Source organism: Heterodontus francisci, chromosome 1, assembly GCF_036365525.1.
Source record: "Heterodontus francisci isolate sHetFra1 chromosome 1, sHetFra1.hap1, whole genome shotgun sequence".
In the NCBI taxonomy this organism is placed as follows: Eukaryota; Metazoa; Chordata; class Chondrichthyes; order Heterodontiformes; family Heterodontidae; genus Heterodontus; species Heterodontus francisci.
In genome coordinates this window covers 48,748,397-48,776,212 of record NC_090371.1, presented here as the reverse complement: position 1 = coordinate 48,776,212, position 27,816 = coordinate 48,748,397, and the positions used below count along the sequence as shown (strand labels likewise).

General features: G+C 44.9%; 1 long non-coding RNA gene across 2 annotated transcripts; it reads right to left on the bottom strand.

Moving 5' to 3' along the window:
* Nucleotides 1-327: 327 nt before the first annotated feature.
* Nucleotides 328-27,813, bottom strand: LOC137369297 (uncharacterized). Of its 2 annotated transcripts, none has more exons than XR_010974919.1 (3): nt 27,512-27,813; nt 18,747-18,862; nt 328-1,582 (listed from the first exon to the last, which is right to left on the bottom strand). It is a non-coding gene; the product is annotated as an uncharacterized lncRNA (long non-coding RNA). The 2 variants fall into 2 exon arrangements; XR_010974918.1 differs by lacking the exon at nt 328-1,582 and adding an exon at nt 1,799-2,412.
* Nucleotides 27,814-27,816: the final 3 nt, after the last annotated feature.

Genomic DNA, 27,816 nt, shown 5'->3' with positions numbered 1-27,816 from the left:
GGTTTTTTTGTGGTGGGCAGCGTATGTGTTATTTTTCTGTGTTATGTATCAGTGCTCCGTTTTTTTTTTACAGGATTTTGTTTTTGGTAACAAGTAGCGTCTTGTTCTCATCCATTAACTCCTCTAAAATTAATGAGATTACAGTCATTTAAAAACAGTAATTAAAATACTTTAAGTCTAAAGAGGTGTATTATAAATAAAATCTACACAATTTACTCAAAGCCTTTTCGGGAAGCTGAACAGATCATAGTATATGAAGTCACATGAAAACATAATGCAGGCTGCGTTTTTTAATTTAATGAAAGTGCTTGAATTTTCGACGGAGCCACTTATACAAGTATACAATGTTACACAAAGTATTTTGGCAAAATAAGATCCTGAAATGCAAGAACTCTATTAACAACCAGTATAAACTGTCCTATTTAGTGAGGGCTAGTGTTGATTGACAGAAAAATGTGCTTTTTTAAATTAAGATAAGGTTTTGTAGGAAATGGAGGAACTGAGCATAACAGTGTGTCAGTAGAGGAGGGGAAGAAATTAGAGAAATAAATGAAGAGGGAGAAAACACAAAGTGAAAGACAGTAAGACTTTGTGCTTGTTAGTTTTTTCAAAACACTGTGCAATTTTATTGTGGTGTCTGGCGCACACCTCTGTACAGCTGCTGATTTTCTAGACTGAGCCTGAAGCATGTGGTTTATAACAATTGGAAAAATGCAATGTCTCCATTTTATCTTCTGCAAATATTTCCTTGCAATTATTTTTTTAAACTATTTTAAGCCTGCATTAGTCCCCTGTAATCAGGGTAGACTAAATATTTTGATGCCTTTTATTGGATCAGCTCTTATGTTAGTGCAATAAAAGATCCAAATATTTTGTCTGTACTCAAGGTTGTGTAAAATTGTGTAGTAGCCATCTGGGATACTCATGCCATTGCTTCCAAGTTAGCCCAGGTATACAGAAACTGATGGGAAGGATTTGAGTATCTTCTGCATTTCGCTTTCCTAAAAATTGTCTGTTCATAAACAAGGAAAATTAGCAAAGTCATAGCACCTTATCATGTTTGTCAAAAATGTCTCAAAGTGCTACTGTGAAGTGCAGTGATTATTGTTATGTCAGCAAATGTGACAGTCATTTTGCGCACAGGAAGATTCCACAAACATTAATGTTTCAATCCAAACCCCAAAATTCAGTGCGTAAATCACTGGGGTGCAAATAAACCTCGATCTATCAGGAACCTAATGTAGGCAGCGATGGATGCAATGACAAGCCACAATCTTTCTAAAAACTAAAACTGACAGAGGGCAGGATAAGACACAGGGCAGATGTGATGTGAGGCCATTGTTTTAGTTCTGATGTTTGGTTTGCTCCTGAAGTAATTGAAAATCTTAAGCCCGATTCCCTGATCCTGGAGGGGGTAAATGGTCTGCAAGGCACAGTACTTCGCGATTCACATCAAGGAAGGTTCCAGTTTAGCGGATCTCTAGTGAAGCAATCGGGGTATTACAATTACCTTAGCACCCATGGAATAAGGAAGGAAGATAATCTTCTGGGGTTCCCAGTGCTGATTGGCATCCAGTGATATCTGCGACAAAATGAATGTGTATGAATATCAGGTTTGAAAGTGATGCACTCCAAAATCCAATTGGCAGTTGATGTTCACAAAGAGACAATGGCCATTTGGGCAAGGCACTAAAGTGTTGCCTGCAGGCAGTTGGAGGGAGGAGATCATGTGATGATACCTCCAGGATATTTTGCTTTCAAAAAATATAGTTTATTCATGAAATTTGTAAAGGTACATTACATAACAGTTCAAAATGACATTGCATAAAGTGCAATACAGTTCAATTTCTTTCAGTACAGTCTGTGGCACTTTGAGGTGCCTCACTGCACTGACAGTTACAGGCTACATTTACAACATATCTTTACATTTCAGGTCAAACATTCTCTGGTGCATACAGCTTGAAGGGTTTTACATGGGTTCCAGCTCCTCCATGTATAATGATGGGAGGGCCTTAGACTGTGGCCTTTCCCCATTGAGCAGCACCTGCTTAATGCATCCCTCAGCACGTAGTCCTGGACCTTGGAATGTAACAGTCTGCAACAGTCAGTCATGGACAGCTCTTTGCACTGAAAAACTAGCAAGTTTCAGGCAGACCAAAGAGCATCTTTCACCGAGTTGATGGTCCTCCAGCAGCAGTTGATGTTTGTCTTGGTGTGCGTCCCTGGGAACAGTTCGTAGATCACAAGATGGAACATTATGGAGCTGCTCAGGATGAACCTCAACAAAAACCACTGCATCTCTTTCCAGACCTTTTCTACAAAGACACCTTCCTGTAGGAGGTGGGCAACAGCCTCTTCCCCAACCTCCAGGATTACTTTCAGACATAGTTGGTAACCCGAGGTGGAAGCGCCCTGAAGAGATTACAAATTTTTTAAGCCTTGGCCGAACAAGGTGAATGTGTTGAACCATTGTACAGGGAGAGCAGGCCTCAATTAGGCCTCTCTCTTTATTAAAAGAATTTTGGGGCCTTGCTACCACTACACCATGGGCCTACTACTGTCACCTTTCTCCAGGTATTCTCCTGCAGTGTCATATGAGAACTGGATTCCAGCATGATCATCTGAGTAGCCAAGTTCCAGCCCCACACACCAGCACTGACATGTACTAAGCAGGAAAGAGGCAGTGGGCAAAGCTTCTAGCAGGGGAGAGAGATGGAGGTCAGGGTGGGAATGCAATGTTAGGCCTCCTTTTCCAACACTATCCCAAACACTTTCAAAGGCAAATCCAGCCCCAGGACACTAGGAATCCTGTGGTGCAACCTCCTTCAATCTTTCTCTCCAATTTCCGCTGGAGTGGTAGACACAATGGTCAGCCTGGAGATTTTAACACTGTAGTCATACCCATGTTTTTTCACGGTAAACACTGAATAGATGCAACTACGGTAAGTAAACAAAACAAATCTGTTTAATCAGTGTCACTGAGGCTTCACAACTCAGTTCAGTACAAACAGAAATGTTTGGAAAAGCACTGGTTTCCTGAGATCTAGTTAACTCCAGGCTGATATTATAGTACCATCTATTCCCCTTCCCACCCACACTCTCCTCTCATTCAGGAGGTGACTTGTTCTGTAGAATGGTTCCACAGGCAACAGCTCTTCACATGCAGTACAAGGCAAGGTATTCACCCAAGCAAGGGGGTTACAGCTGAGCCAAATGCTGTCTCCCAACCAATTCCCATACGTGCACACTGAGGTAAAACTAGATCAAGGTGGGACCTCCAATGCTAACCCAGGAAATAGTAACTAATTCAGCACACACCAGAGATCAATGGTGGGAGCCTCCTGGTTTTGTTTTAGTCCCTCTTTAATCTCACCTTCTCTTCAAAACATGTCTACATGGGTAAAGTTCTATTCGTACCAGCAGCCCTCCAGGACCTCAACCAAATTCTTTGCAATGGCAGCCTGTTTAAATGTGAAGGGCATCACAGTTGAGCAGATGCTTTTCTCAGTGGACAGTCACTGGATAGTGGTCAGGCGAAAGAATTTGACTAGCCCAGGAGCACTCCAGTTATCATCCAGCCCAATATCAGCTAATTCTGGATGCACCAGTACTCAAGTCTGCGTGGCATAGTTCCACAATGGTCCACACAGAGCACACTCCTCCTGGCTTGTATCATTTCACAACAACAATGTGCATTTATATTGCATCTTTAATGTAGTTAAAGTCCCAAGGTGCTTCACAGGAGCATTATCATGCCAAATTTGATACTGATACGACAAGGGTCATATCATTTAGTCCATTTACCCACTGAGCTATCAAGGGAGTTCCAAGTAAATGAAGCACCTTTCATATTGAAACAAAAGCAAAATACTGCAGATGCTGGAAATCTGAAATAAAAAGAGGAAATGCTGGAAATGTTCAGCAGGTCAGGCAGTGTCTGTGGAGAGAGAAACAGTTATGTTTCAGGTCATTGACCTTTCCTCAGAACTGATATTTATATCAATACAGTCTCACCTCAGGTTCCAGGGAACTGGCAGCTGTGAGTAGTTTCTGTGTTGACAGCAAATGCATTTTAGTGGCAGCCGACTCGCAGACCCATGAAAAACTGGGGCTACAAGTTTGTAGCCTGCATAAGGGGACGTGGATATAGCAGTGAGCACAGATGCAAATCTAGAATTAGAACAAAGAGCGACCAGTATTAAAACTGCTTGCATCTTTTTCTCAGAGATAGTGAAGAGCCATACACATGATTTTTATGGCAATGATGCTTTACTGCAAATGCTGTCATTCTTTAAGAATTTTGTACTGAGCATTTTTAATAAGGAATGTGTATGCCCCTTTACGTATTATGCATGGCTCATGAATTCTATACAATAGGTGTAAATGGGACAAGGGCTGGCCCATTGGAATTCTATGCTTGGGTCAGTATTATGCTTGGATTAGGAATGCGCTTACTTGGAGCTGAATGCATTGCTAAATTCATCCTTCTGAGAGAGCCTTTTATCTCACTTGCATGCCCCCAGGCAACCAAGGAAGTGATCTTCTAGTGACATCAGCCAGGGGGATTTCCATGGTGTGTCTGTGGCCAGTCTCTGGCGACAATGTTGGACTAAGTGATATGTTTTCCCCTGCTCTATTGAAGGCATTTGACGAACCCTTAAAGACAGTTCCACCCTTGGACGTAGAAAATTGAGGGGTGATCTGATCTAGGTGTTTAAAATGTTAAATGGATTTGATGGGATACATACTGTCAGGCAAGCCCCCTCACCTGCCAAGAATGAGGAAAATTAATTTTGCCACATGAATATTGATTTTGGACTGTTGTTGGTGAAGAAAGAACTTGCTTTAAAAAATAATTGGAGACTTTGGCTGGAGAGAGACATTAGCATATCAACAGACAGTACTTTAAAGGACAAAGAGGCTATTCCCTGGTCCAATTTAATCCACAATGGACTTTTGATTATCAGACATTGGAAGTGGAAAAGCTAGCATTCCAGGTTAACTGCTAAGATGGCCGAATACACAAACACGTGATCGGACCAGTTTGGGTCACATGACTAACTGACTGTTGGAGTTTTTTGAATTTGAATTTCCAACAAGGAATTTGAAATCAGAAAGTTGTTTTCTCCTGGACTGAGAACACCTCTCTCCTGTCTGCTCTCATTTCGCTCTCACCAGCTTCAGAAACCATTGAAGACACATGATCTCCAAGAGAGAAAAGTCTCCTACAGTAAACAAGGTTTAAGAAGAATACTGGGGCCCCAACGAAAAGGAAGACTACTTATAAAAGGACTACAGTGAGCTCGAAGCACAGTAAACAAGAAACTCTTCTGATATTGTCCCAAACCTCTCCATTTTTCTTCTGCTCTTTTCTGTCCCTATTTGCATGTGTGTATCACGTGTGCATGCTAGCTTGGGCGCGTCGTATATCCATGGGCGTTAACCATATTAGAGTTTAAGTTTAAGGTTTAATAAATTACACTTTTCTTCTTTAAACCTAAGAAAGCCTGTTTATGCTCATTTCTTTGCCTTATAATTGGAAAGTGGTGAAAAAGGATTCACCAAAAGGGGAGCTCAAAACAGTGTATTTAAAATTAAACCCTGTTACAATAAGACCAGGTGAAGACAGTAAAAGACCCCTAGACACCTTTCTCACCTGGTCGTAACAATACTGAGAAACTGTTTCCTCTGGTAGTGGAATCAAGGATGAGGGGACATATTCCTAAAAGTTGGCCAGGCCATTTAGAAAGGAAATGGTGATAGAAATCTGGAACTTGCTCCACCAAAAAATCTGTAGATACTGGTTCAATTGGAGCTTTCAACATTGAAACCAATAGATTTTTATCAGGTAAGGGTTTCAAGGGATATGGTGCTCAGGCAGGTAAATGGAGCTGAGGTGCATGTCAGCTATTATCTAATTGACTGGCAGAGCAAGCTTGAATGGCTGAATGGCCTACTCCTGTTCCTATGACAGCAGCCCTTTGGTACCTCAAACAAATGGCTATTCTTTACTTATCAGCCCAGAGTATGAGTGTCAACATGCCATTCAACCATCAAGGACCAGCACAGCCATGTTCATTCCTGTTTTCACTGGATTTAAAAAGATATATATTTACTCATTCTCGGGATGTGGCCATCACTGGAAGGCCAGCATTTATTGTCCATCCTTGGTTGCCCTTGAGGAGGTGCTGGTGAGCCAATTTCTTTGAGCCCCAGTGATCAGGAGCTGACTTTATTTTTACCTGAGAGAAACTGAACCAGATTGCAACTTGTAGGATTCCCACTGCCAACTTGGCCAATAACAGCTAATGCAGCATAGATCAGGGATCAGCTATTGGGACCTTTCTGATCTGCATGGCTCAGTAGTCGTCCACAATGTGCATTTACTAAATGGGAAGAAAGGATTGGGCTAGCTTGCAATACTCAATTTCTAGCTTCACACATGAATACTGACCATTCAGGTGAGTAACCAGAGGCCTACTAGCAACCACGGAACTGTACTCCACCAGAACTCACTCCCTCTGGGGGAAGGGAAACACAGCAGTAGAATCTCCACAGCTGTTTATGCCTTTTCTCAGGAGATTCTGACAATCTTCCTCTGAAGTTACATCTGGAGATCGGGAGGAACTCCACAGAAATTCTGAGCCCGAGCTTTATCTGGAAGGGAGAAACATTGAACTGTGAAGAAGCATGCAGAATTTTATTGTGTGTCTATATTGAGAGATGGGGGTAGCTTTCTCTCTGGCTATATTTTAAACCTAACTTGCTGCCTGCAAAATCAGCAGATGCATTACAGTGCATTACACAGAAGTGAATGAAAGATTGAGAAGTTTATTTTAACAATGAAGAGTACTTGATTCAGATCCAATGGGCTGGATTTTATGAGCCCGCCACTGATCTCGCCAAAGAGCCGCCATGATCTCAAGCACAGCGCCTCATTTAAATAGCCGGGGCGGCCAACCCCCACAATCACGTGGAGGGGGCAGGCTGCCCGTTCCTGGCAATGGCATCAGCTGCTTGTGTGCAGACGCTCACGCCATTTTTAATGGACAGCTAGCCTTGCCGGCTTATTTAAATATTTAAAGTGAACTTCCCCCAAAATTAAATAAAGTTCCAACACTCCTTTTCCCCCTTCCAATAACAATTACATTAACTATTTGCCCTTTCCCCCCTAAAACACTTACCTTTTACATCTGAGCTTCCCCTTCCCAAACTGCACAAAGTTTAAGGTTCAATCCTTCCCACCATCCCCTACACCCATTACGTGTATTTGATCCCATTCCCCCCACCCCACACTGATAAACTTACCTCCTCCCCCCTCCCCACCAGTGTGGCGCCTCGTTTCACTGGATGGAGATTTGAAGGCGTGGGACTGCCAGCCGCTGCGTCGAAGATCGCATGGGGTCCTCAACATCTAAGGTAGGTGTATGTAAATTAATTAATTTTATTGATTTGAATCTTCAAATTGTGGTCCTGTCGTCCAGCAGCGGGGGAGCCACCACAGAGCCTCACCACTGCCGGGAGGATCGGGCCGGGCCCTGCTGGCGTCGAGGTCCATGGCGGGCCTCATCCGGAGCCATCCTCAGGCCCCTCCCCCACGGATCAACGTCAAGGACTCCTTAAAATCCAGTCCAATAATGCTGTCTTTGCCCCTCTACATTGCCTTCATAGATCTCACCAAAGCCTTTGACCTCGTCAGCAGATGCGGTCTCTTCAGACTACTAGCAAAGATCGGATGTCCACCAAAGCTACTAAGTATCATCCCCTCATTCCATGACAATATGAAAGGCACAATTCAGCACAGCGGTGCCTCATCAGACCCCTTTCCTATCCTGAGTGGCGTGAAACAGGGCTGGGCTCTTGCACCTACACTGTTTGGGATCTTCTTCTCCCTGCTGCTCTCACATGCGTTCAAGTCTTCAGAAGAAGGAATTTTCATCCACACAAGATCAAATGGCAGGTTGTTCAACCTTGCCCATCTTACAGCGAAGACAAAAGTACAGAAAGTCCTCATCATGGAACTCCTCTTTGCTGACGATGCTGCATTAAGATCCCACAGAGAAGAGTGTCTGCAGAGACTCATCGACAGGCTTGCAGCTGCCTGCAATGAATTTGGCCTAACCATCTGTTTCAAGAAAATGAACATCATGGGACAGGACATCTGAAATGCTCCTCCATCAATATCGGCAACCACATTCTGGAAGTGATTCAAGAGTTCACCTACCTGGGCTCAACCATTACCAGCAACCTGTCTCTCGATGCAGAAATCAACAAGCACATTGGAAAGGCGTCTGCTGCTATGTCCAGACTGGCCAAGAGGGTGTGGGAAAATGGCGCACTGACACGGAACACAAAAGTCCGAGTGTTTCAAGCCTGTGTCCTCAATATCTTGCTCCATGGCAGCGAGGCCTGGACATTGTATGTCAGCCAAGAGTGATGTCTCAATGCATTCCATCTTCGCTGTCTCCGGAGAATCCTTGGCATCAGGTGGCAGCACCGTATCTCCAACGCAGCAGTCCTCAAGGCAGCCAACATCCCCAGCATGTATGCCCTACTGAGCCAGCGACACTTGAAATGGCTTGGCCATGTGTGCCGCATGGAAGATGGTAGGATCCCCAAGGACGCATTGTACAGTGAGCTTGTCACTGGTATCAGACCCACTGGCCGTCAATGTCTCTGCTTTAAAGACATCTGCAAATGCAACATGAAGTCTTGTGACATTGACTACAAGTCGTGGGAGCCAGTTGCCAGCGATTGCCAGAGCAGGGCTAAAGAGAGGCGAGTCGAAGAGACTCAGCAGTGGGCAGGAAAAGAGACAGCAGTGTAAGGAGAGAGTCAACTGTGTAACAGCCCCAACAACCAAGTTTATCTTCAGCACCTGTGGAAGAGCCTGTCACTCTAGAATTGGCCTTTATAGCCACTCCAGGCGCTGCTCCACAAACCACTGACCATCTCTAGGCACTTACCCATTGTCTTTCGAGACAAGGAGGCCAAAAGGAAGAATATTTTCCGAATACCAGTGTATACTGTCGACATTTTCCTCACAGCACCATTAACATCTCCAGCATAATACCCATTCAGCTTAATCCTTTAAGTTTGGGTCCACAGCCCTAGGGGTGTACACGTGGATCCTGGGAGGTGGTTGGTCTGTCAGGTCATCAAAATCTCTCCCTCTGGGCCCCAAGGCTTTTAGATGCAGCAAACAATGTTTGGAGAATTCTGCACTCTATATTGTTTCTGTATTTGTTGAATTACTGGCACTTGTCAATACTAATACAGCAATGTTTTCTGTACTGATACCACTGTTTTTTCTTGGGTAGGCACCACTGCTTGTCTAAAGTTAGAAGTTGCCGGATATTACTGGGGATATGTCATTAGTTCTAGTGGGTCCCCCACACAGAAAAGTTTGAAAACTTAATTCATAAAGGAAAATATATAAGCTTCCAAATGGAGTCAAAGGCCCTTTTCTGTCCCGTTTTCTTTCCTCCTGTCTGGAAGTTCTGATTCATACTGGGGCAAAGTTCCACAGTCATGAACAGCAACAACAATAATTTACATTTATGTAACACATTTAATGTAATAAAATGTCCCAAGGCACATAACCAGAGTAATATCAATAAAAATATTTTTGACGACGAGTCACAGAAGGAGAAATCAGGAAAATGATCAAAGCTTCATCAAAGAGGTAGGTTTTAATGAGCATCCTATAAAAGGAGAGACAGGTAGAGAGGAAGAAAGGTTTAAGGAGGGAATTGAACAACAACAGCTTGTATTTATATAGCACCTTTCATGTAATAAGACATCCCAAGACACTTCACAGGGGCATAATAAAACAAAATATGACATGAAGAGATATTAGAGGAGACGACCAAATTCCTCATCAAAGAATCAATCTTAAGGAGGGTCTTAAAGGAGGAGAGCAAGGTGGAGAGGTGTAGGGAGGATATTCCAGAGTTTGAGGCCTAGGCAACTGAAGACGTGGTCACCAATGGTGGAGCGAATAAAATCAGGGATGCTCAAGAGGCCAGAATTAGAGGAGCGCAGATATCTTGGAGGATTGTTGGGCTGGAGGAGATTACAGAGATTTGGAGCAGCAAGGCAATGGAGGTAGGGACAAAGCAGCAGACTGGAGTGAATGTCAGCATCAGGGAGCAAGGTAAAAAAACTAAAAGTACCGTCAGCACAAGGGAGGGTGCTGACTGATGAGTTGTTTTTTAATAAGTAATTTGTAAGTCTTTAGTTTATTTCTGTTAAGTTGAGTTAGTCTAATAAATAGAGGCATAGCAGGTATCTTCAATCCCAGGGAGAGCACATCCTGTAATATGTGGGAACTCCAGGACACTTGTTGTGACCTTGACAACTGCATGTGCAGGAAGTGTTGTCAATAAGAGGAGCTCCAGCTCCAGGTTTCAGAGCTTGAGCGGCAGCTGGCATCACTGCAGTGCATCTGGGAGGCTGAGAGATACATGGATAGCATGTTTTTGGATGTGCTCACCCTGCAGCTTAAGGATAGGCAGGCAGAGAGGGAATGGATGACTGGCAGGCAGTTGAGGAGGACCAGGCAGGTAGTGCAGGAGTCCCTGCATGTGTCTTACTCTCAAACCTATTTCTGAATACTGGTGAGGGTGATGGTTACTCTTGGGAGTGCTGCCAGAACCAAGTCCACAGCACCATGGCTGACTCAGTTGTACAGGGGGCAAGAGGAAGTTTGGGTTAACAATAATAATAGGGGATGTGAGAGGTAGAGGAACAGACAAGCATTTCTGTGGTCGCAGACGTGAATCCAGGATGGTATATTGCCTCCATGGTGCCAGAGTCAAGGATGTCACTGAGTGACTGCAGAGCACTCTGAGGGGGCAGGGTGAACAGTCAGAGGTCGTGATCCATATTGGTACTAACGACACAGTTAGAAAGAGGGATGAGGCCCTACAGGCAGATTTTAGGGAACTAGGAAAGAAACTAGCAAGCAGGAGCTCAAAGGTAGTAATCTCTCGATTACTCCTGGTGCCACACGCTATGAGAATAGAAATAGGAGGATAGAGCAGATGAATGCAGGGCTGGAGAGATGGTGCAAGAGGGAGCACTTTAGATTCCTGGGATATTGGGACTGGTTCTAGGTGAAATGGGACCTGCACAGGCCAGACAGGTTGCACCAGAACAGAGCTGGGACCAATGACCTTGTGGGGTGTTTTGCTAGTGCTATTGGGGAGGGTTTAAAATAACTTGGCAGGGGGATGGGAACCCACAGTGGCGCCGTGGTTAGCACCGCAGCCTCACAGCTCCAGGGACCCGGGTTCGATTCCGGGTACTGCCTGTGTGGAGTTTGCAAGTTCTCCCTGTGTCTGCGTGAGTTTTCTCCGGGTGCTCCGGTTTCCTCCCACAAGCCAAAAGACTTGCAGGTTAATAGGTAAATTGGCCATTATAAATTGTCACTAGTATAGGTAGGTGGTCGGGAAATATAGGGACAGGTGGGGATATTTGGTAGGAATATGGGATTAGTGTAGGATTAGTATAAATGGGTGTTTGATGTTCGGCACAGACTCGGTGGGCCGAAGGGCCTGTTTCAGTGCTGTATCTCTAATCTAATCTAATTAGAGAGGAAAAACAAGGTTCACAAAGAATTGGGACAGACAGATAGCACGAGAGTAAGAAACAGTAAGATATTAGGTGGGATCAGAGTAAGAGGGAATGAAATAAGGTCTAAATTAGCTTTACTGTGCATGTATGTGAACACACAGAATGGGGTAAATAAGGTTGGTGAGCTGCAGGTGCAGATAGCCACAGGGAATATGATGCTGCGGCGATAACAGAGACCTGGCTCAAAAAGGGCAGGACTGGATACTAAATATTCCTGGATACAAGGTGTTCAGGGAAGATACGGAAGAAGTGAAAGGAGGAGGGGTGGCAGTATTGACTAAGGATTATAGTGAAGTGCCGAAGAGAGAGGATGTCCTATGGCGGTGGGGGGGTGGGCTCAGGGACGGAATCTATTTGGTTAAAGCTAAGAAACAATAGAGGTATCATTGTATTACTTGGTGTATTCTATAGGTCACCAACTAGTTGGACAGATATATAGAGGAACAAATTTGTGAAGAAATTACAGAGAGGTGCATATACTATAGAGTAGTTATATGGGAGACTTTAATGATCCTAATATGGACATGGATAGTAATAGTGTAAAGGGCAGAGTGGGAAAGAGTTTTGAAGTGTGTTCAGGAGAATTTTCTACATCAGCATGTTTCCAGTTCAATGAAGGCATTGCTGGATCAGATTCAAGCATCAGTAGGGGAACATTTCGGGACAGTGATCATAGTATCATAGAGCCGGATTTTGTTCTCATCCTGATGGCAGGTTTCGTGGCAGGGGGCTGAAGGGCCAGAGAATCGGGGCAGAATTGCCCACCACGGAACCCAATGCTGGATTCCAGGTTCCGATTCTCCCGAGAGTGGGACAGGCTGACGACGACCTTCCCGTCCACAGGCCAAATAAGGACCTTTTCCTGCCACTGTTGGGATCTTACCACGAGGCGCCCTCCCTACGAGCTTGCAGTGGGGGGTTCCCTCCTTCGTGGGCAATTTGTGGCCCACGGAGGACCCCCAACGGGAACAACTGTACCTGCCCCCCCGCGGAACCGCCCCCCCCACCCCACCGACTTGCCGGCGCCTTCCAGTCTGGCTGCAGTGAACCCGCCTCACCTATCTCTTCTTTAGGGTTTCACTGCTGGGACTAGGTCCGAGGCCTCTGCAGTACTGGCAGTGGCCACCACTCCTGGAGGCGCTGCCAATACTGCTGAGCTGCTGGCCCTGTGATTGGCTGGCATCTCTTGAAGGGGGGATCCTTGTCCCAATAAAGTCTTTAAAGGGACGACGATTCTGCCTCCTTAAATTTTGACCCCAAAAGACTGGAGGATCACTTTGGGGGTCTGAAGAAATGCAGAGGCAGGGTCACCCCAACTTTTTGGCCCGACGCCAGGAGTACTGCCTCCTGCATAAAATCCAGCCCAAAAGGAACAATCTAGAGTAAGGATAATTAATTGGGGGAGGGCCAATTTTGATGGAGTGAGAATGGATCTGGCCCAGGCAAATTGGAGTCAAAGATTGTCAGGCAAAACTGTGATTGAACAATGTGCTTCCTTTAAAGAGGAGATAGTTTGTGTATAGTCAAGCTACATTGCCACGAGGGGGAAAGGTAGGACAAGGTTATCCAAAGCTCCCTGGATGACGAAAGAGATAGAGAGTAAAATGAAGCAGATAAAGGGTGCGTATGACAGATGTCAGGTTGATAATACAAGTGAAAATGAGGCTGAATATAGAAAGTTCAGAAGGGAAGTGAAAAAAAAAAATAAGAGCAGCAAAAAGAGAGTATGAGAGGAGGCTGGCAGCCAAATAGCAGGCATATAGTCCTGTTAGAGACAAAGAGGGTAATATATGCTTAGAGGTGCAGGGCGAGGCTAATATACTTAATTAGTACTTTGCATCAGTGTTCACTAAGGAATAGGAATCTGACAAAATATCAGTAGAAGCAGAGATTAGAGGCAATGGATAAGGTAAAAATTGAGGGGGAAGGTACTAAAAAGGCTGGCTATGCTTAGGGTCGATAAGTCACCTGGTCTATATGGCTTGCATCCCAGGTTTTTAAAGGAAGTTGGGGTGGAGATAACGGAAGGGCTTACCATAATCCCTGAATCGGAGGAGGTGCTGGAGGATTGGAGAATGGCAAATGTGACACCCTTATTCAAGAAAGGGTGTAAGGACAGGCCAGTTAGTTTATCGTCAGTGGTGGGTAAGGTTTTAGAAACAATAATCAGGGAAAATAACAACAAATACTTGAAGAGGTTTGAGTTAATTAAGGACAGCCAGCATGGATTTGTAAAAGGGAGGTCATGTTTGACTAATCTAATTACATTTTTTGATGAAGTAACAGAGAAGGTTGATGAAAGGAATGCAGTGGATGTTGTCTATATGGATTTTAAGAAGGTATTTGATAAGGTTCCACATAAAAGGCTGGTTAACAAAACTGAGGCTCTTGCAATAGGAAGGTCAGTGTCCAACTGGATAAAAAATTAACTTAAGGACAGAAAACAGCGGGTCGTAGCAAATGGTTGCTTTTCAGATTGGAGGATGGTAGACAGTGGTTTTTCCCAAAGGTCAGTGCTGGGGCCAATGCTTTTATTTGCCATAAATAAATGACTTAGATCTTGGAATACAGAGTAGAATCTCAAAATTTGCTGACGACACAAAAATTGGAGGTGTGGCAAACAATGAGAATGATGTGAACTGCCTGCAACAGGACATAGATAGGCTAGTACAATGGGCAGACAGGTGGCAGATGGAATTTAATACTGGTAAGTGTGAGGTGATGCATTTTGTTAAAAGAAATAGGGAGAGCCAATATATACTTAATGGCACAGTTCTAAAGAGTGTGCATCAATCTTTGAAGGTGGTAGGACATATTGAGAGAGTGGTTAGTAAAGAAAATGGGATCTTGGGCTTCATAAATCGAGACATAGAGTATAAAAGGGAAGTCAGGCTGAACCTTTATTAGGTTATCTGGTGAGGCCCCAACTGGAGCATTGCGTCCAGTCCTGATCACATTTTAGGAAGGTTGTGAGGGTCCTTGAGACGGTACAGAGGAGAGGTTCCAGGGATGGGGGATTTTAGTTACAAGGTTAGGTTGGAAAAGCTGGGGTTGTTCTCCTTTGAACAAAGGAGGCTGAGGGGAAATTTAATAGAAGTGTACAAGATTATGACAGGCTTAGATAAGTCAGATAAGGAAAAACTGTTTGCATTAACTAATGGTACAAGGACTAGGGGACACAGATTGAAGGTTTTGAGCAAGAGATGCAGGGGGAATATGAAGAAGAACTTTTTTATGCAGTGGATGGTAATAGATTGGAACTTGCTGCCCACAAGGGTGGTGGAAGCGGAGACAATCAATGATTTCAAAAGGAAATTGGATGACCGCTTGAAGGAAATAAACTTGCAGGACTACAGGGATCAAGCAGGGGAGTGAGACTGACTGGATAGCTCCGTGGAGAGCCAGTATTGACTTGATGGGCTGAATGGCCTCCTTCTGTGCCATAAAAGACTATGACTCTAAAATATTGGTAAGATTGGGCAGAGTCAACATGGATTTATGAAAGGGAAATCATGATTGACAAACTTGTTGGGATTTTTTGAGGGTGTAACTAGCAGAATAGATAAGGGGGAACTAGTGGATGTGGTGTATTTGGATTATCAGGATCCCCAAGGATGTGTTGTACAGCGAGCTCGTCACTGGTTTCAGACCCACCGGCCGTCCATGTCTCCACTTTAAAGACGTCCACAAACATGAAGTCCTGTGACATTGACCACAAATCGTGGGAGTCAGTTGCCAGTGATCGCCAGAGCTGGTGGACAGCCATAAAGGCGGGGCTGAAGAATGGCGAGTCGAAGAGACTTAGCAGTTGGCAGGAAAAAAGAACGAAGTGGAAGGAGAGAGCCAACTGTGTAACAGCCCCGACAACCAATTTTATCTGCAGCGCCTGTGGAAGAGTCTGTCACTCTAGAATTGGCCTTTATAGCCACTCCAGGTACTGCTTCACAAACCACTGACCACCTCCAGTGGTCTTGAGACAAGGAGGCCAAAGAAGAAGAAGAAGATTATCAAATGGTTTTCGAAAAGGTCCCACACATTATCTTAGTAAACAAAATTAAAGCACATGGGATTGGGGTTAATATACTGGCATAGATTGAGAATTGGTTAACAGATAGAAAACAGAGAGTAGGAATAAAACAGCCATTTTCAGGTTGGCAGGCTGTGACTAGTGTGGTACTGCAAGGATCAGTGCTTGGGACCCAGCTATTCACAATCTTCAATGATTTGAATGTGGGGACCAAATGTAATATTTCCAAATTTGCTGATGGCACCAAACTAGGTGGGAATATAAGTTGTGAGGAGGATTCAAAGAGACTTCAAGGGGATTTAGACAGGCTAAGTGAGTGGGCAAGAACATGGCAGATGGAATATAATGTGGCAAAATGTGAAGTTATCCACTTTGGTAGGAAAAACATAGAAATGCAGAGTATTTATTAAATGGTGAGAGATTGGGAAGTGTTGATGTCCAAAGGGACCTGGGTGTCCTTATTCATAAGTCACTGAAAGCTAACATGGCAGGTGCAGTAAGCAATTAGGAAGGCAAATGGTATGTTGGCCTTTATTGCAAGAGGGTTTGTGTACAGGAGCAAAGAAGTCTTGCTGCAATTGTATAGAGCTTTGGTGAGACTGCACCTGGAGTATTGTGTACAGTTTTGGTCTCCTTACCTAAGAAAGGATATACTTGCCATAGAGGGAGTGCAATGGAAGTTCACCAGGCTGATCCCTGGGATGGCGGGATTGTCCTATGAGGAGAGACTGAGAATACTGGACCTGTATTCGCTAGAGTTTAGAAGAATGAGAGGTGATCTCTTTGAAGCATACAAAATCATTACAGGGCTCGACAAGGTAGATGCAGGAAGAATGTTTCCCCTGGCTGGGTGGGGAGGGCAGTGGTGGGGGAGGGTGGTGGTGTCTAGAACCAGGGGACATAGTCTCAGCAAAAGAGATAGGCCATTTAGGACAGAAATGAGGAGGAATATCTTCACTCAGAGGGTGGTGAATCTTTGGAATTCTCTATCCCAGTGGGATGTGGAGGTTCAGTCATTGAGTACATTCAAGACAGAGGTCGATAGATTTCTAGATATTAAAGATATCAAGGGATATGGGGATAGTCCAGGAAAATGTCGTAGATGTAGCAGATCGACCATGTTCTAGCTGAATGGCGGAGTAGCTTGAGGGGCCGAATGGCATACTCCTGTTCCTATTTCCTATGTTTCTATGTTCCTTTAAGGAGGATTAGGGCCAATTAGGGACCAAAAAGGGAATTTACATATGAAGGCAGGGGACATGGCTGAGGTACTAAATGAGTACTTCGCATCTGTCTTTACCAAGGAAGAAGATGCTGCCAAAGTTGTAGTGAAAGAGGAAGTAGTTGAGACACTGGATGGGCTAAAAATTGATAAAGAGGAGATATTAGAAAGGCTGGCTGTACTTAAAGTTGATAACTCACCAGGACCAGATCAGATGCATCTGAAGATACTGAGGGAAGTAAGGGTGGAAATTGCTGAGGCATTGGCCATAATCTTCCAATCCTCCTTCGATATTCTCCTTAGGTGGTGCCAGAGGACTGGAGAATTGCAAATGTCATTACTTTGTTCAAAAAAGTGTGTAAGGATAAACTTAACTACAGACCAGTCAGTTTATCCTCAGTGGTGGGAAAGCTTTTAGAAACGATAATCTAGAAAAAAAATTAACAGTCACTTGGACAAATGTGGATTAATTAAGAAAAGCCAGACAGATTTGTTAAGGGCAAATAGTGTTTACCTAATTTGATTGAATTTTTCGATGAGCTAATATAGAGTGTTGATGGACGTTTTGCAATTGATGTGGTGTACATGGACTTTCAAAAGGCATTTGATAAAATGCCACATAACAAGCTTGTCAGCAAAGTTAAACCCCATGGAATAAAAGGAACAGTAGCAGCATTGATATGAAGTTGGCTGAATGACAGGAAACAGAGAGTAGTGGAGAACAGTTGTTTTTTGGAGTGGAGGATGGTATATAGTGGGGGTTCCCCCGGGTCGGTATTAGGACCACTGCTTTTCTTGATTTACATTAATGACCCCTCGATTTGGGTGTGCAGGTCACAATTTCAAAATTTGCAGATGACACAAAACTTGGAAGTATTGTGAACTATGAGGAGGATAGTGATAAACTTCAAAAGGACATAAACAGGCTGGTGGAACGGATGGACAAGTGGTAGGTGAAATTTAATGCAGAGAAGTGTGGTAGGTAGAACGAGGAGAGGCAATATAAAATAAAGGATACAATTTTAAAGGGGGTGCAGAAGCAGTGAGACCTGGGGGTATATATGTACAAGTTGTTGAAGGTGGCAGGGAAGATTCAGAAAGCATTTAATAAAGTATACAACATCCTGAGCTTTAAACATAGTGGCATAGAGTACAAAATTAAGGAAGTTATGATGAACCCATATAAAACAAAGGTTCAGCCTCAACTGGAGTATTATGTCCACATCTGGGACTGCACTTTAGGAAGGATAAGAGGGTTCAGAAAAGATCTGCAAGAATGATTCCGGGGGTGAGAAACTTCAGTTACATGGATAGTTTGGCGAAGTTGGGGCTGTTCTCCTTCGAGAAGAGAAGGTTGAGAGGAGATTTGATTGAAGTGTTCAAAATCATGAAGGGTCTGGACAGAGTAGATAGGGAGAAATTGTTACCATTGGTGGAAGGGTTGAGAACCAGAGGACAGAGATTTAAAGTGATTGGCAAAAGAATCAAACGCAACATGTGCAGCAAGTGGTTAGAGTCTGGAATACACACCTGAAAGGAAGGTGGAGGTAGATTCAGTCCTGACTTTCAAAAGGGAATTGGATAAGCACCTGAAAGGAAAAAAATTGCAGAGCTATGGGAAAGGACCAGGAAGTGGGACTAGCTAAATTGTTCTTGCAGAGAGCTGGCATAGACACCTTGGGCTGAGGGACATTTTCATGTGATGAAATCATTCTATGATTCTGTGATTCTAATTCCAGAAATTGATTATATCAAAGACCATCTGTCACATCAGGAATTTGCTCAGATTATAACTTCAGTTATACTAAGAGAGTGTCAGTGCTGTCATCTACATTGCTTGTACAGGCCCATTTTGCTAACCTGATATTGGTGAAGATGTACAACCAACATGACACAATAGTTCCGGTGTTGGCAAATCCCACAAGTGTAAATGGGTCAAATCAGCACTTCAGGAGCTGTGTCCTGTTATCGAACTGCTGTAATTGAAAACAGTTTCACAATATTAATTGGATATTAGTGAGTTGAAACCCTCAGTAAGCCCTCAGTGTACTCAATACACTAAGTAATCTCAGTATGTGGGAGTACCGGGGATAGATTAGTACAAGTAACTTGATCTTATCAAAACTTTGTGCTGTGATCTGAGCTCATTATAACAACAACTTGCAATTATATTGCACATTTAACATAGTAAAACATCATAATGGGAACACCATGCGCAAGGAACTTTTATATCGCCTATTTTTACTATTTTTGTCCGGTGAATGATCTCTGTGCATCGCTCTCCCCCTTTTACTTTTGCAGTGAGTTGCTGGTTGCACTGCGGAATACCAAAGCCCAATTTCTGCGTCAGAGGAAAGGCGAAGGACCTGCCCCCTGTTTTTACTTTCCTGAAGTCAGCTCCTTTCTACCCAATGGCACATTTTTATGGGCCTACCATGACATAATATATTTATATTGTGGATTACAGTTGATGGAGGGAGGCCCATGCACATCCATTCAGTTGCACTCTTTTAATCTAAAATTACTTGTAGATTAATGGAGCTATCTCAGATATATGAGACTCAGTATTTCAATCCATCCATCATCTTTCGTAGATGGAAGGATGCCAACAGCACTACCTCAATATTGGGAATACAAAGTGTAGGTTTGTGAAGCTCGTTATAAGGAACGCAATGAACATGCAACTGAAAATATGAAAATAAACAATATGGTGGCTTTGGTTAACTGGTACTGATTCAGGACTTGTGGTTCAGATAGGTTGTGCTGCATACTGGAGGTCAGGTTGTGGAAGATTTTGTTAACAGATCCAAACTCCATTGTGCAGTATAATCAGCATGTCAAATTTGCATTGAGAAGGATTAAAATAAATTCTTTTATTGGATGCTGTTCAGCTGCCAAGAAAATTAAGGACACGATGAGTGAGTGTGGGGTGAGAAGGTGCACTGGATCATTAAACTGGACGTTAACTCCACTTAAACCACTTTGGCTCCCTCTATGGCTCTTTATGTAAATGAACCACCAGATATGGTACTGAGCTAGAGATTGAAGGTTTCATTCCTGGCCTGTGACACTCTCAGGTGGAAGTCGGTAGGGATTGTCTAATTCACCTCAACTGTTAGGAAAGGGAAAAATTCAGACCAAATTGCAATTCTTGATCACTATGCAGTGATCCACTGCTGCAGAGTGTGGGCTGGATTTTAAGAGATTGGTGGCGAGCTCAATAAAGGGTAGCCCGCATGCAAAAGAGACGCCGCGATCTCACGTGCAGCGGTTCATTTAAATAGCCGGGTGGCATGCCCCCACAGTCTCGTGGAAGGGGCAGGCTGTTCGTCCCTGGCAAAGGCATCAGCTGCACAGGCGCTGGTGCGATTTTTAAAGGGCAGCCAGCCCTGCCAGTCAATTTGAATTTTTAAAGATACACTCCCCCAGAATTTATTAAATAAATTTCTAAAGTCCCCTTCCCACCCCCCCAATAACAATTCCATTAACTATCTGACCTTCCCTGCCAACCCCCCCCCAGACTGCACAAAGTTTAAAGTTCACCCCTTCCCACCATCCCCTATACCCATTATGTTTATTTGACCCTGTTCCACGCCACAGTACTGAAAATCTTAACTCTTCCCCCCCACCAGTGTCTGACTCCTAACATAACGGAAAAAGCCCTTGCCATCACTGCCATGCTTGCCACAATCCATTTATCATTGATTGATCTCACAGATGATTCTGTTACCTTCAACTGACCCCTATAGCCATCCCTATTTACTTTTTATCTATATATTTTAACTGATGTAAATGGCTCAGTGGGTAAATGCACAGCATGGCATGGTATTAAGTCATAAAAAACAGGATTTCGCTAATTCTCTCTGCTTCTCCAAATCTTATTTCTCTAATTCTGGCTTTGTTCACATCCCAAATTTTCTTTGTGGCCATGTCTTCAACGGTTTAGGTTCTAAGCTCTGGAGTTTTCTTCCAAAGCCTCTCTGTCTCTCTATTTCTCTTCTCCTTTAAGACATTCCTTAAATCCTGCCTCTTTCACTTGTCCTAATATCTACTTATGTGGCTCGTGGTCAAATTTTGTTTAATAACGCTCTGGTGAAGCACAAAGTTGCCAAATAAATACAAAATCTTTTTTAGAACCCTCGTTAAAAGTCACCTCTTTGACCAAGCTTTGGTAGCTGCTCCTAACATCTCCTTCTTTGGCTCAGCACCTATTTTTGTCTGATTATGCTTTTGTGGAAGCATTTTACAATATTTCTCTACTTTAAAGGAACTGTATTAATGCAAGTTGTAGTTGTTGAATTTCTGTGCTGAGTTAGCTGATCTTAGCCAAGGATAGCAATGGCAGCACTACATGAGGGCACCAGAGTCTTTGAACTAGAATGTACAGCAATTGCCCCCTGGTCACTATCCAGTGACTTCTGTGGATCCCGGGACAGGGACTCAAAATTAACGTATGCAGGATAACAGTAATGGAGAAATTAATGGCACTAAAGAGCGACAAAACTCCAGGACCAGATGGTTTTCAACTAGGCTTTTAAAAGAAGTAGGTGGGAACATTGCAGACACCCTAAAGTTCTCTCAATTCAGGAACTGTTTCTTTTGATTGAAAAATTGTGCATGTCAAGCTATTATTTAAGAAAGGTGACAGAAGGAAACCAGGGAATTATAGACCAGTTAGCCTAACATCTGTTGTAGGGAAATTGCAGGAGTCTATAATTAAGGATAGGATGACTGAACATCTTAATAATTTTCAGCTGATCAGAGAGAGCCAGCATGGATTTACCTTACGAAGCTGATTGCATTTTTTGAAGAGGTGATAAAGTCGTGGATAGGGGACTGTCTATGGATGTTATTTAGATGTGCTTCCAGAAAGTATCTGATAAAGTCCGTCACTAGCTCATGGAATTGAAGACAGATTATTAGCCTGATTAGGAAATTGACTGAGTGGAAGGAGACAGAGAGTAGGAATAATGGGCAAGTACTCTAATTGACAGGATGTGACTAGTGGTGTTCCACATGGTTCTTTGTTGGGACTTCAACTATTAAACACATAGATTATGAGATAGAAAGCCACATATCCAAATTTGCCAATGACACAAAGATAGGTGGTATTGTAAGCAATATAGATGGAAGCCTAAAATTACAAAGAGATATTGGTAGATTAAGTGAATGGACAAAACTGTGGCAAATGGATCTCAATGTAGGAAACTGTGAGGTCAACCACTTTGAACCGAAAACGAATAGAACAGGGTACTTTCCGAATGATGAAAAGCTGGAAATAGTGGCGGTCCAAAGAGACTTGGGGATCCAAGTACACAGCTCATTAAAATATCATGAACAGGTACGGAAAATAATCAAAAGGGCTAATGGAATGCTGGCCTTTAAATCCAGAGGATTAGAATACAAGGGGGTAGAAGTCATTCTTCAGCTATACAAAGCCCCTGTTGGGCAACACCTGGGCCAGGACTTTGCAAGAATTGGTGAGGAGGGGAGGGTGGGGCCGGAAGTGGATGGCATTGATGTTCCCACTCCAAACCCCGATCTGACCAAAATCTTGTGCTGACCAGCTAATTACCGGCCAGTATGCAGGGTGGGGGGGGGTGGGGGGCGGTTGTGAGTGGGAGTGGTTGGGCTGACCATTCAGAAGTTGAAGGCGGGGACTGAGGTGACAGCTGAATCATCAGCTAATGCCAATGGATGTGCTGGCAGCATTTTTAAAGGACTGCCAGCACCGGATGCAGCTGAAGGCCTCCTCCAGACCTGCTTCAGTCATCCCCTCCAGACCTGCTTCAGTCATCCCCTCCAGACGTGCTTCAGTCATCCCCTCCAGACCTGCTTCAGTCATCCCCTCCAGACGTGCTTCAGTCATCCCCTCCAGACCTGCTTCAGTCATCCCCTCCAGACGTGCTTCAGTCATCCCCTCCAGACCTGCTTCAGTCATCCCCTCCAGACCTGCTTCAGTCATCCCCTCCAGACCTGCTTCAGTCATCCCCTCCAGACGTGCTTCAGTCATCCCCTCCAGACCTGCTTCAGTCATCCCCTCCAGACCTGCTTCAGTCATCCCCTCCAGACCTGCTTCAGTCATCCCCTCCAGACGTGCTTCAGTCATCCCCTCCAGACCTGCTTCAGTCATCACCTCCAGACCTGCTTCAGTCATCCCCTCCAGACCTGCTTCAGTCATCCCCTCCAGACCTGCTTCAGTCATCCCCTCCAGACGTGCTTCAGTCACCCCCTCCAGACCTGCTTCAGTCACCCCCTCCAGACCTGCTTCAGTCATCCCCTCCAGACCTGCTTCAGTCATCCCCTCCAGACCTGCTTCAGTCATCACCTCCAGACCTGCTTCAGTCATCCCCTCCAGACCTGCTTCAGTCATCACCTCCAGACCTGCTTCAGTCATCACCTCCAGACCTGCTTCAGTCATCACCTCCAGACCTGCTTCAGTCATCCCCTCCAGACCTGCTTCAGTCATCACCTCCAGACCTGCTTCAGTCATCACCTCCAGACCTGCTTCAGTCATCCCCTCCAGACCTGCTTCAGTCATCCCCTCCAGACGTGCTTCAGTCATCCCCTCCAGACCTGCTTCAGTCATCCCCTCCAGACGTGCTTCAGTCATCCCCTCCAGACCTGCTTCAGTCATCCCCTCCAGACGTGCTTCAGTCATCCCCTCCAGACCTGCTTCAGTCATCCCCTCCAGACCTGCTTCAGTCATCCCCTCCAGACCTGCTTCAGTCATCCCCTCCAGACCTGCTTCAGTCATCCCCTCCAGACGTGCTTCAGTCATCCCCTCCAGACGTGCTTCAGTCATCCCCTCCAGACCTGCTTCAGTCATCCCCTCCAGACGTGCTTCAGTCATCCCCTCCAGACCTGCTTCAGTCATCCCCTCCAGACCTGCTTCAGTCATCCCCTCCAGACCTGCTTCAGTCATCCCCTCCAGACCTGCTTCAGTCATCACCTCCAGACCTGCTTCAGTCATCACCTCCAGACCTGCTTCAGTCATCACCTCCAGACCTGCTTCAGTCATCACCTCCAGACCTGCTTCAGTCATCCCCTCCAGACCTGCTTCAGTCATCACCTCCAGACGTGCTTCAGTCATCCCCTCCAGACCTGCTTCAGTCACCCCCTCGTTATCTGCTTCAGTCATCCCCTCCAGACCTGCTTCAGTCACCCCCTCGTTATCTGCTTCAGTCATCCCCTCCAGACCTGCTTCAGTCATCCCCTCCAGACCTGCTTCAGTCATCCCCTCAAGATCTGATTCAGTCATCCCCTCCAGACCTGCTTCAGTCACCCCCTCAAGATCTGATTCAGTCATCCCCTCAAGACCTGTTTCAGTCATCTCCACAAGACCTGCTTCAGGCATCTCCTCAAGACCTCCAGCCAGTAGTGCAGCCCTGCCAGTGGGAGGAGACCAAGAGCTCAGTGAGGCAGGCCTGGTGAAGGCCAGCAGAGTCTTTGGTGACACTGCTGCTCCGACATCTAGAGGTAGCTCATGCTCTGTCTGTACACCATTGCTACAGGGAACCTCTTCCCCACGTTGGCACTTGCTCGTGGTCCCTTCTGCGGTCTTCTGCCGCTTCCCCATCCTGAGGTTGCCCCTGCAGGTAGCCATGAGGTTGTTGCTGTCCGGATCCCTCTGACTACACTTCCCTTCCTCTTAGGTTCTCCTCCTTGCTGGGTGGACGATGTCCATGGCAGGTGTGACCTATTAGTCTGAAGGGCCACTCTACCAGATGTTTCCTTGAAACAGCCCATCCCTCTCCCTCTCTGCACCCTCTCAATGCACCCACCTGCCAGTGGTCAGATGGCACTATGGAGGCTTGATCCGAAAGCTCTGGCATCTGAATTCCCCCTCCTCAATGCAAATTACTTTGGCTGTGCTGCCCCAGCTCCTGTGAAGGCACACTGCCTCACACCATGGCTGCCGAATACAGCAATAAACTCAGCTGATGGCCTGTTGCTGTCCTGATATACCTGCTGGGGCTCTGACGCCCCGTAGCCCCCATGCATTTGCGGGAAAATTCAAACAGGCCCATAAAATACCAATCAATTATAATTTTAATTACATTAACTACCTCTTAATTGCCATTTTTCCAAAAGTGTGCGCCGTTCACACCTTGGCATCCGCCACCAGTAACATCTGGATCTACTGTGATGACATTAGAAGTCCATGCCAACGACACGCCATGTGATTTTTCGAACCCCACCCCTCCTCTAAGGCCATCCTCAAAGTGACTGGAAAATCCTGGCCTTGGAGTACAGTGAACAGTTCTGGGCACAACACCTAAGGAGGAATACATTGGACTCGGAGGGAGTATAGTCCAGATTTACCAGAATGATCCCTGGACTCCAGGGGTTAAGCTACAACGAGATATTACACAAACTAGGGTTGTATTCCCTGGAATATTGAAGTTTAAGGGGTGACTTGATCAAAGTCTTCAAGATATTAAGGGGAACAGATAGGGTAGATTGGGGGAAATTATTTCTGCTGGTTGGGGAGTCTAGGGCTGGGGGCATAGCAATTTAGAGCCAGACTTCCGAGGAGAGAAATTAGGAAACATTTGTTCCCATAAAGGCTGGTAGAAGTTTGGAACTCACTTCTGCAAATGACAACTGATGCTAGGTCAATTGTTAATTTTAAATCTGAGATTGATAGATTTTTATGGGGCAATGGCAGGTATATGGATTATGTCTCAGATCAGCCATCATCTCATTGATTGGCGGAACAGGTTCGAGGCTTCTTCTTTGGCCTCCTTGTCTCGAGAGATAATGGGTAAGCGACTGGAGGTGGTCAGTGGTTTGTGAAGCAGCGCCTGGAATGGCTATAAAGGCCAATTCTAGAGTGACAGTCTCTTCCACAGGTGCTACAGATAAAAATTTGTTTGTCGGGGCTGTTACACAGTTGTTTCTCCCCTTGCGCTTCTGTCTTTTTTCCTGCCAACTGCTGAGTCTCTTTGACTCGCCACACTTTAGCCCCGCCTTTATGGCTGTCTGCCAGCTCTGGCAATCGCTGGCAACAGACTCCCACGACTTGTGATCAATGTCACAAGACTTCATGTCGCGTTTGCAGACGTCTTTAAAGCGGAGACATGGACGGCCAGTGGGTCTGATACCAGTGACGAGCTCACTGTACAATGTGTGCTTGGGAATCCTACCATCTTCCATGTGGCTCACATGGCCAAGCCATCTCAAGCGCCGCTGGCTCAGTCGGGTGTATATGCTGGGGATGTTGGCCGCCTCGAGGACTTCTGTGTTGGCAATGCGGTCCTGCCACCTGATGCCAAGGATTCTCCGGAGGCAGCGAAGATGGAATGAATTGAGACATCGCTCTTGGCTGACATACGTTGTCCAGGCCTCGCTGCCATAGAGCAAGGTACTGAGGACGCAGGCTTGATACACTCGGACTTTTGTGTTCCATTTCAGTGCGCCATTTTTCCACATCTCTTGGCCAGTCTGGACATAGCAGTGGAAGCCTTTCCCATGCGCTTGTTGATTTCTGCATCGAGAGACAGGTTACTGGTGATAGTTGGGCCTAGGTAGGTGAACTCTTGAACCACTTCCAGAGCGTGGTCGCTGATATTGGTGGATGGAGCATTTCTGACGTCCTGTCCCATGATGTTCGTTTTCTTGAGGCTGATTAGGCCAAATTCGTTGCAGGCAGCCGCAATCCTGTCAATGAGTCTCTGCAGACATTCTTCAGTGTGAGATGTTAATGCAGCATCATCAACAAAGAGGAGTTCCCTGATGAGAACTTTCCGTACTTTGGTCTTCGCTCTTAGACGGGCAAGGTACACCTGTTCTATGGCCCGATGATGCTTGACTGGCATCTAGTCTTGAAAGAGCAGTAATTGCCCCCAGCTAAAGTTTGTGAGAACAGAAGCCATTCTCTTTGGTCTATTGTTCGGCCTCTGCTGGAGTATCACGTCCAGTTCTGAGCGCAGCACTTTAGAAAAGACGTGAGAGCACTGGAGAGAGTACAGAAAAGATTCACGCGAATGATTCCAGAGATGAGGAATTTCAGTTATGAAGATAGATTGGAGAACTTGGGACTGTTTTCCTTGGAGAAGAGAAGGCTGAGAGGTGATTTGATAGAGGTATTCAAAATCATGAGGGGTCTGGACAGAGTAGATAAACTGTTCCCACTCGTGAAAGGATAGAGAACGGGAGGGTACAGATTTAAAGTATTTGGTAAGAGAAACAAAAACGATAGGAGGAAAAACTTCTGTAAACATGGAGGAGGCAGGTTCAATTGAAGCATTCAAAAGCAAATTGGACAGTTATATCAAAGGAAGAATGTGCAGGGGTACGGGGAGAAGGCAGGGGAATGGAACTGAGGGCATTGCTCTTTCAGAGAGCCCATGCGGACATGATGGACCGAATGGCCTCCTTTTGCGCTGTAACAGTTCTGTGATTCATTGGTGCAACATAAATGCAAGTTGTTGTTGGCTTCTATATGAATTGAATTGGACCATATCCCAGCAAGGTGTCAATTGTTAGATGTGAGGCATATTTTGTAACCTTAGAGGCACTGTAAAGATGCAAGTTGTCTTTGTTGATCTATCTATCACACAGAAATCAATAGGTTAAAACCTTTAACACAACCTTCAAAATTCGATTCAGTCCTAACCCACCTTTATGTAGCACAGCACCGTGCAATAGCCTCCAGAAGCCAGTCTGCTTTCACATCTCGGCGTCGCTACCTGTTTCGGTACACTACGCTGGATTCCAGTGAAGGCAAAAATGTCAGAAATTTTTATACAAGAATCTGGAGCAAGTTTCAGTTCCCTAAATTTCCCGACTGATTTTTTTTTTCCTTTCGCTCCCCCCAAAACAAAAAAAATTCTAGTGTGTGTTAATTGTTGAGGTGATTAACAGGGGTTTAATGTTGCCAGTAGTTTGTTGTAATGGTGTGTATATGTGTTGGTGGGGGTAACGG